Raw genomic sequence first — 10,400 nt, 5'->3', positions numbered from 1 at the left:
TATGATTCTGGAATCTGTGGAAAATAGGAAAAATTATCAGGCGTTTACATTCATATCAATAAAACACCAATTTCCTGTAATGAATTGAAAAATAAAACATGTTACTTACTTCATCCACACTTAAAACCTCTAACAGCACATCAGTTAAAAGAGACTACAGTATGTTGATGTCATCTACAAGTTCAAATTAAAACTTTCTTATATAGGCAGGGCTGGAAATGGAGGGAGGCAGGGGGCGGAGTCCTGGGAATAATTTCGAGGGGGGAAATTTCATTTCCAACTGGTTAGGCTTATTTGGAAATTAAAGTGATTTGTATATTTTATCCATTCAAAACAATATGAAAGCAATGCCAGCACTGCACATTAACATGCACATTTCTGCACATGTTTTGCTGCACAGCGCCGACTTGCGCCAGAAAACCTGCAGACTACAGACGATGGAAATGCTTTTCTATCGCTGCGTGTTTTGCTGCACCTCACAGGACAGATTGTGAAAGCAGATTGCAGTTTTTGTCATTCATGGTAACAAACAAACATAAATAAAGTGCATAGACATGTATCTAATAGATTCAATGTACAGTGTAGAGAGCATTATTCATTAAAATGGAACTTTGTGAGATCTCTATGAACTAAGTGATTTACTATGAACAAATGTGAATTTCTTTATGATGTTTTATACATTTTTATTTTATAAAAAGCTAATGTTAAGTCACAGCTGATCACTGCACATCTTGTTTTTCACACAGTGCTGATTCGTTTATAAATGAATTTAGTGAGTCAATGATTCAATGACCCATTCATAAAGACACTAATTTGCTTCATTACTAAATTAATCAGCCGTTTTAAATGAATCAACTGAATGGATGATTCAGTGACAAAGACAGTTACTTTCTGGTGGTTGTAGTTTCATTTTTAAAGTATAATAATTTAAAAAAATTATATTCAAATGTCTCTTAAACTTATTATTATTAGATGCATTAATGCCGCCCCTGAGTCTTGTCAAACATTCCGTCAATATTCCTTAATAATGCCTTTGCCTTTTGCATTTGTGCTCTTCTGTGCCTTATCAAATTATTATTTAATTTCACTTAATCAATCTTTATTTATTTATTAAACACAGGGGGTAATTAATGATGCTTACATTATAACGTGCAAATTCACAAATAATGTTCACAGATAACAAATCCCCCCCAGTGAATTTTGGTCATTTCCAACACTGTATATAGGTAGTCATCATACTGACATTATTCACATTATAACCCTGAAATGTGAAAATGCATAATACTTGTCACAAGATTTTCAAACAGCCTTGACGTACACATACATACAACATATACTAATTAGAATCAGTAGCTGTGTATTAAACAAAACAGGTCAAATCTGTGTGAAAGGAAATGGCACTTTTTAATTTGAATTTGTTAGCACTGTTAGGTGGGTTTTGGGTTGTATTTGGTGTAGGGCATATTTCCAACATTATAGGGCATTAACAACAGCAATACGTACCTGAAGCTAGGTAATAAAACAGCAAAACACAGTGGACAATATGACTCAAGTAAGAGTAAAAAGGTAGTTTGAAAACTACTCAAGTTATTGCCTTACAAAGTACTTTAGTATTATTTTTCTATTTTTACCCAAAATGAGACGATGGGAGCAGGTTCAACCCTAACACCCATGTACAGGAATGTCTGTTTCACAAGTGAGAATCAAAAATTCATTACATGGACACATGCATCCAATATCACAATAGATGAATAACATGGAGATAGAGATGCAATTACAACATAGCTTGTATCACAGTAGCAACACTGAACCACAGAAGCTAACTGTTTCAAACATGACTAATGTTATACAGTTATTTTGTGAGCAAAACATGATATTAGGCTTTACTGTCAAGTTTAAAGCTATTAATCAAACATACTGTCCTAAAGAGATACATGTTTTATTAGACTAGGTTGAACAGGGCATATATGCCTACACATTAGATGGCAGCGATGTAATGAAATCAGAAAGTTTTTCTTTACATTTTTTAAAAGTTTCACATGCAGATGTCAAAAAGATCCTCATTCACACGGATCTATGAAACTAAAAATAATAAATACATTTAGAAAAAATGCTGTATTATGGATGCCAAGTCAATAGATGCCATTTTCTAAAGATATACCTGATATACAGTATATACCTATTCTTCAAGTATTCACAAATACCTATAGACAGAACATGCGACGCACAATGCATGACATCATTTTCACAAATTCCATTTTTGTAGTTTACAGAGGAGATAACATATCCTCAGAATTTTCTGAGTAAAAGATTTTTTTAAACTTATAAGATATTTATTTATATGTGAGAGACCACAAACATCCTAGATTTCCCAGTTATGCTCCTATACTGTGTGGTGTGCATAATGCGACGTAAGACATCACACCACACTACACTAACAGATTTTCAGTCCCGACTGTGAACACTGGGAATGTCGCAAAAACTCTCGAGACTTGAGAATAAATGCACGTTTTCCGGGACACGTTACATAAACACCCGTTGCCACAAATCGACAAACATATCCTGAATCTCTGCTGTCCTAATCCTTTTGTGATAATCTCCAGATCATACACACGTCTGTTCTCGGCTCCCCGCACATCATAATTTCACATCGTAAATATTCAACATGTTGCCGCTTAAAACCTAATGCAATATGCATCTAAATATGCCCTACACCAAATCCAACCCTAAACTTTCCCGATAGTGTTAACAACCATAAAACTGATATCAAGAGGCATTTAGTGATACAACCGTATTTCATTTCAAGCGCCTTTTTATGCAGATTTTATGCAGTTTACTCAGTAATCAGCTACTGAGTAAACATACGGTCTATGAAAACCATATAAAGCTGGATATGTGTGATGCTAAAGTTCAAAAGCACCAGTTTTCAAATCTCCCAGCATATTAATATTGTTTTGAATGAGACGTGTTGTCATTTGCAGAACACAGAAAAATCACTGCATTTAAAGTGTGTGAAAGTCTTTAGTATAAAAATGTCTACATACTTCTGGTCTGTAAGCATGTAGTTTTAAAAGAGCACATTTTTGATGGGCAACATTTTAACATTTTGAGGTTGTTGGGCTACTAAATGTCTACATTGTAATTCAACACTTTTAATGTTCACGGGTACTTTAAGTTCATTACCTTAATAATAACACTTGAACGTGGTTATGTTTATTGGTCTGTTGGGACTTTCAGTAGGCCTATGTCAGTCTGATTGATGAGATCTGGAGGATTTCATTAATAGCATCCACTTGGTTTTTCACATATAATAAACAACTCGATAATTAGCCGTCTTGTGTCTGAAGCCATTAATTGTGTTGATTTGATATCGGGTCAATATGAACAATGCCACTAATAATACCTTTGAGATGCCGAGCTTAACTGTAAGTTGTTTTCTATTATTTTTTAATCAAAAAAAGACACAGCGTTTGAATCACAATAACTTTAACAAGAAAAGTAGTTGCTTATGCACTGTTTAAAATTATGTTTGTTTTGAAATAATACTATAAGTCCATAATGCATGTATATGCTTCATATAATCACATTTGTGTTGTTTTGTTTTTGCATTATGTTTAGGCTTTACGACCTTATTATCCTTTGTTTTTTGGTATTCCGGCGCAAAACTGTATTAATTTGAACACTTCTCTAGAATACAGTATGCTACTGTTTAATCTTCAAAATAAACGTGAAAAAAAGTGTTTGATTTCCAGTAGATGGTAGCAATGTTTTACTAGCATTCTAAAGTTATCACCAACTGAGAAACATTTATATTAATTTTACTAGCTTAAGATGCACAGCTATATACAAACATAAGTTAGCCAATTCAAATTAAAAATGCCATAAAATCCCAAATAAAACGCGACTATAGCATAATAGCTTATGTTACAAAGTTTTGATCCGCAGACATTGTTATAACTTTTAGGCTTTCTAGACTAGACCAACATACAATTTGTTCGCAAACTTTTTACCTCATCTAGAACCCTTTAAAGATATATGAACTGGTAAATCATTCTTCTCCCTCCTTCAACTTTCTTAGTATCGCCTATAACTCCATATATTCATTTAAACAACATAACAAGAAGAAAAAAATCTATATATTAAAAAATGACTGTTATCTTTTCTCTTTTTTTGTAAAAAAATTCACAAGGCAGCTAGAGATGTATGTATAAGTGTATTTTTGCTATGAATTATATGTATCTAATTGCTCAATAAGTGCAGTGCATCTTCAACCCTCGAGGTGGCACTGTTTGATACACAATGATTGTTTTTTGTTTTGGCGTTTTTCTCTTTTCTTCTATGGGCACCAGAGGGCTTCTGGCCTTTTGACAAAGTTATAATTTATTAGCAAGCAATAAATGTCTCTAGCATTTGCTTATTCCGCCTATGCCACGGGTCAGCCCTGGTAGTAGCGGTAATTTATTGTACTTAACAATACATTGCACAAATATTTAGAGTTTCAAAAGTTAATGCCTTTTCAAACTAACACATACCAAGCAACACTGAAAACATTACATTTTATTATTTTGCATTTAATTATCAGAAGAGTATGCGTGCATTTTGTTTTTGTGTTATACTTGAGGTCTCTTCCCCCTTTAAGCTATATTTCCAGTATAATATCATTTTAGATATCCAGTCTGAACCAGATAATGAAACAGAGCAGAGCCTGAGACAGCCACTTTACTTTAGAAATGATGTGTCTGACCTTTTTTGTTTGAATGTCAATGGACAGAGACAGGCAGAACAACCATTATCTGCACTGTTTATTCTTTGTTTTAACCCAGAACAATAAACCCTGGTTGTTTCGCACTGAAGTGACAGAACTTTGTAAATGAAAAATAAATCACAATGTTTTATTGTCTTTATGAATACACAGGCACCAAATGTACAGTATTGTTACATTATATAAACCTATTTTGTTATTTCTTACATGCTTCTCTACATATGTCTGTGTTAGAAATATCTTGGAAACCTATTGCAACTGAAAACTGTACATTCAGAAAGTACCAAAAATGACAGGGCCTGACTTTTGCCAAATGAAACAATTAGATATCAGTTAACACTGAAAATGAATTCATGCACTTCTGCATTCTCTATTATGAGTACAATATTACTACAAAGAAATAAAAATTACCTTTTGTCCTTTTAATCGCCTGGTAATTTTCTCAAACATTTGAAAGATCGGTCTGCACTGCATATTATTATTATTGTCATTAATGTGAAACTAATGTGAAATTGTTGTGCAATTGCCCTCTACTGACTTCATATTAAAAATAATTAATTAAAATTGCCTTGAACATAAGCAGAAGGCTTTATAAGACATCTTGGCACAAACTGAGGCAATAAACACATTTAAGCAGTGATTTTTCTGTTAAAGACTTTTAGGAAATGCTTCCGGATTTCGTCGTGGCTGTTCAGTCCATAAACAATTGGATTCAAAACAGGAGACACCATAAAAATGAGCATCCCCATAATTTTCTGCAGATTTGCATTAACATTTGAGAACCTGTGGGACAGGACGAAAATCACAACAATTTCAAATATGATGAAAATAACCAGTTGAGCGACGCAGGTGTTGATGGCCTTGCTCTTTGCATCAGACCTACTCGTGACCAAGCAGGTAATCAAAATCTTCACATAGGAAAATACCTGAAAGGAAATACTAATAATCTGCATTACGGCCGTTGTAAATAAGCCGAAAACGTTGTTAACTATAGTATTACCACAGGCCAGCTTAACAAGAGAAGGATTATCACAAAACAAACTCACAATATGGGATCTACACCTTGAATGCATTCCCTGCATGGAAAACTGAGTACCAATGAATAAAAGTCAACCCCACACAAGAGCCACAATCATCATAACAACTCTGGGTGTCATTAGAGCATTATATCGCAGAGAGCATACAAATGGCAACATAGCGATCAAAAGCCATGGCAGACAGGATGAACATCACACCACCCCCGTGTACATGTGCAGCAGAAAACCTGGAGCACGCAGAGAGGATAGTATGTGTAATTGGTTTCCGTCACAATGTCATAGAGAACCTTGGGAAGCATGGAAGTGATTCACAAAATCATTCAAAGGGAAGGCTGAACAAAATGAAGTAAACTGGCTTGTGGAGACTCTGTGTCAGAATAATGAGGAGCATCAGGATCAGATTACAAACAGCACCAAACACGTAAATGAAGATGCCAAAGACAAATATGGGATATTTTGCTCCTGGAGGGACGGAAAATGGATCCAGGAGTCAGCTCAAACTGACTACAATGGATAAGTTCTCCATTATGACCCTGTGAAACCTATGGAAACGGAAACGTTAATTCCAAACACCCAAAAATGTCTTTTTATAATATAATTTGACAGACAACACAGTTGATGTCTCTACCTACATGCAGTAGAAGTCAGACATGAAAGGACAGTGAAATACATTACTCTTATATAGACAACCATATTTCTGACATCACCACTTGAAAGCCCTCAAGACAAGAATATCTGTGGGAAATCAATCCATGAAACTTACAGGTGAAGAGTAGTAGGAGACATAAGCGCCACAACAATCTGAGAAATTAAACTAAATCTTTGTGGATATTAGCCATGTTTGTACAAGTTTTCTGAAATGATTTATGCTGATCAGGGCAGCATTTTCAAGAAGAATCATAGGCATGAAAGTAGATCATAGAAACCATTGTCACCAACCATTGTCTCTATCAACTGGAAAATACAGCTCAGATCGGATCAGATTTTTAATTATCAATTTCAGAAGAATCTCAAACATGGTTTGATGTCGTGTTTTAGACGCATGTCGAAAAAGAACATTATTATGTTAAACTAGTGATACTTTATTGATACTTATGGCTTATGTTGATTAGATTTGAATTAGGCCTATATAATAGACGCGAGGACAAGTTCTATTAGCAGAATATTGTTATTTTTTATGCCATCTGTTTTTCCATGAAGAACCATTAACATCCATGAAAAGTTGGTTTCTTTTGGATTATTTAAATGTTCTTTACACTACGTAAAGGAACTGTTCACTGGAAGGTTCTTTTGGGAAGCAGTTGTCCTTTTTAAGAGTGCAGGTTGGACTCAGTCCAACTCCAAGTCAGTCTTAATGTCCTGAGTGTGTGCATTTCGTTCATCTTTGGATAGTGGAAATTTAATATGGCATCGAAAATATATGTGATTCTAGCCAAACTTCAAATAAGATGTTTTGAAGTTGTTTTAGAGGTCATCGCTTCAAATCTAATCTAATCACGTGCTCATCCCCAAAACTGCCTACGATTATCTTGGATTTTTTGGTGTGTTATTAAGAAAGAAATAGTTTGGAGCCCAGTCTCGTTGAAAATAAATAGAACACCAAATAAAAACAAAACTTGTGGTATTGATACTTGCTGAACATGTATATGCTACTGCTACGGTTTGCCTGATGCATATAATACACAGTTTTTGCATGCATAGCTGATAATGCATATACCCTACACCTAATCCTACCCATCACATAGCACACTCACAGCAAAGTTCATTTTTGCATAACACTACCACAAGTGTTGAGAAAGATCTATATATATTTATACAATATGCTGAATTATTAGACGTTGAAATCTGGTCATGTTTTTTTCTTTTATTTCAACATTTTACTAATCTCAAAAATACATCGATCTTAATAACTACTACTATTGATTTTGTATTCAATCATTATATAAGTCAATATCTTTTTGTGGCTAATTTTATCTGGAAAAAGAAAACTTTGCTAATAATTTGGCAAACCTGAATATAAAGCAGTATTTCAGCCTTCATTGACAATTGTATATCACTTATATACGATTATTTTGAAAATCAGTAGTTACTAAAATTTATGTGGTTTGGGATTGGTAAATGTTCTTGGAAAAAACATTAGACCAGAATTTCAACTTTCAACCTAATAATTCCACACAGTGTATGGTACCTACTTTAGAATACAGTCAGATCTATTTAATTTTAGGTACTGTAAATATAAATCATTTTAAACACTATTTCAAATATATTTGCTAGACCATTAAATATTTTTTGTTTGTTAAAGTTATTTTTACAAACGCTTAGACCATTTCATCACCTTTGTGATGTCTGATTGATGCAACCTGTGGAGAGTCTATTAATGGCCTCTAGTTTTGTTTTGTCACGTATAATAAACCCTTTGATAATAAACCTCTTTGTGCTTCACGCAAAGATTTACTGAGTTATCCAACGCCTTAACTACAAACACTGTTAAGTAATAAACCTTGGGGCTTTATGCCTCACCGCCATACATATTTTTCAATCACAACCAAACATTTTAAACTGAGACATTCTTGCTTAAGTAAGAGGTTTAACAGTTTTGCTTTTATTAATGCATCAATTAATTTCAATAATGAATATAAGACATATCAGTGCCCGACCTTCAGACCTCAGTTAACAATTTATTTTAAGGAGAATGCAGAGCATGAACTCGGTTACTTATCAATTAATTCTTGTATCATTAACCCTGCTTTTTACTACACATGCAGTGCCATCTCCTTTATATAACAGTCTGATTCTATTAATATATTTCTTAGTACATTTAGTGACAGAGCTCCTAACCTTGATTTGGGGAGTGTCAAATTAGTTAGATGCATAAAATGTGTCAAACACAGGTCTAGAAATACAGAATTATGTCAATGTACCATGAAAACACTGACCCTAATGCTGGGACTAAAGACCAGAGAGGAAACGTAGTGAATTAAGTCTTTGAAACATTGGTCAAGGGGAAAGCTGCAGAGAGGTGATTAGGACTGTGAGACCAAAGGCCTGGAATTGAGTAAAGTGAATTAAGTCTCAGAGTCACTTTTAATGTTGTAGAGGTTGCTGGTAGAGTCAGTAACTATACTTACACATCCGAGCCCAAAAAAAGCATCTTTTTTACTTTGATAACGATTAAAAATAAGTCATGTAATTTTAAAAAAATGCTTTCCTGGGTAGGGTCACTTGAGTTACAGTGTACAACAAACTCTTTTTCCTTTCTGCTGCAGGGAGACATACAGGAGTCACACGACTGACTCAAAAGATGTTAGTGATTATGAAGCAAAGCATTCAAGACTCCTTACTCAGGCCACATCTGCAACCAGTTGGAACAGGAACTAAAACAAATTGCCCTGTCAGTAGTACGAACTAGACATCTGTGAGTTTGAACTGTTACTCAGTATAAGGAAGCCATGTGCGTTTAACACAATAAGAGTGCATGTAGGCAGAGTCATATACTTCTTATGAATTTTCTAAAAGAAAGAAAAAATGATGGATTGTAAAGGATTTTCATTTACATGAGTTCATGCTGTGATTTTCTATTGCTGTATTTCCAGTAGGCCTCTTGAGTATATTAGAGTTCAGGGAACACACAAATAATTGGCCCTCTTGGATTTCTGCTTAGCCTGCACTGTTTCCCAGTGTCACTGTATCTGTTTGCAGCAAGATTGTACCATAACTGCTCTATATGACTGTATGGCATTTCTAATAGATAAACAATCGTAATGTAAAAACAAAAGTATTAAAATATAATCTCAATGTACATAATAAAAGCAACAATATCTGTTTGTATAATATCAACAGACCACAGAAATGTGTGAAATTTGTAAATTACTTCAAGTGTTCATGTACGACAGTCATACTTTCGAGGTAAACTATAAAAATATAAAAAGTTGTACTTTGGATTGTAATTTCAGTTCATCATTTGCCCAGATGATTTGCCAGCCATATGTCTAATTTTTCAGCCACCTTTTTCTCAACAAAACATAGGCCCATTTATTTCAGATTATTATTTTGACAAAATATTTTGTTTATTAAATATATATATATATATATATATATATATATATATATATATATATATATATATATATATGCAAAACCTTTTGAAATGTAATATTATTATGGAATGTAAATATCCTTGCACTGACTTAATATTCAACAATAATGAGGTTAATTTATCTCATTCTTGGCGTCAGTCCTCTAGCGGCCCAGTAGTTTGCTATTACAAGTTGGTTTTTGCCCAGCTACTGGTGATTGTTTTGGGTTAACTCTTTTATTGCCTCTAATATAAATTTCACTTGAGGTTTATAATTTTTTTGCTTGTTTGTTTGATTGTTTTAGTTATGCTTTTAGCATTACTTCATGTGCTTTTCTGTGTCCATCATATTTGATGAATTACTTGGTCTTACAATTCGCAGAGAAGAGCTTGCACGTCTATAAAGAAATTTAGCGAAATCAGTATGTGCTTTTCTATGCAGTTCGAAGTACCTATCGCCACGTGTTGTCCCTAACTGCCTCAGGCCTGCAGCACAGAGCAGGTATTGGCACTTTGTAACCTGATC

At 34.0% G+C, this 10,400-nt stretch overlaps 1 pseudogene; it reads right to left on the bottom strand.

The window, feature by feature from the left end:
* Positions 1-5,391: 5,391 nt before the first annotated feature.
* LOC122359231 lies at positions 5,392-6,325 on the bottom strand (annotated as a pseudogene).
* Positions 6,326-10,400: the final 4,075 nt, after the last annotated feature.

The sequence above is a fragment of the Puntigrus tetrazona genome, chromosome 15 (genome assembly GCF_018831695.1).
Source record: "Puntigrus tetrazona isolate hp1 chromosome 15, ASM1883169v1, whole genome shotgun sequence".
Taxonomy (NCBI): domain Eukaryota; kingdom Metazoa; phylum Chordata; class Actinopteri; order Cypriniformes; family Cyprinidae; genus Puntigrus; species Puntigrus tetrazona.
Note: the sequence above shows the minus strand (reverse complement) of the source record. Positions and strands in the feature narration are given on the sequence as shown.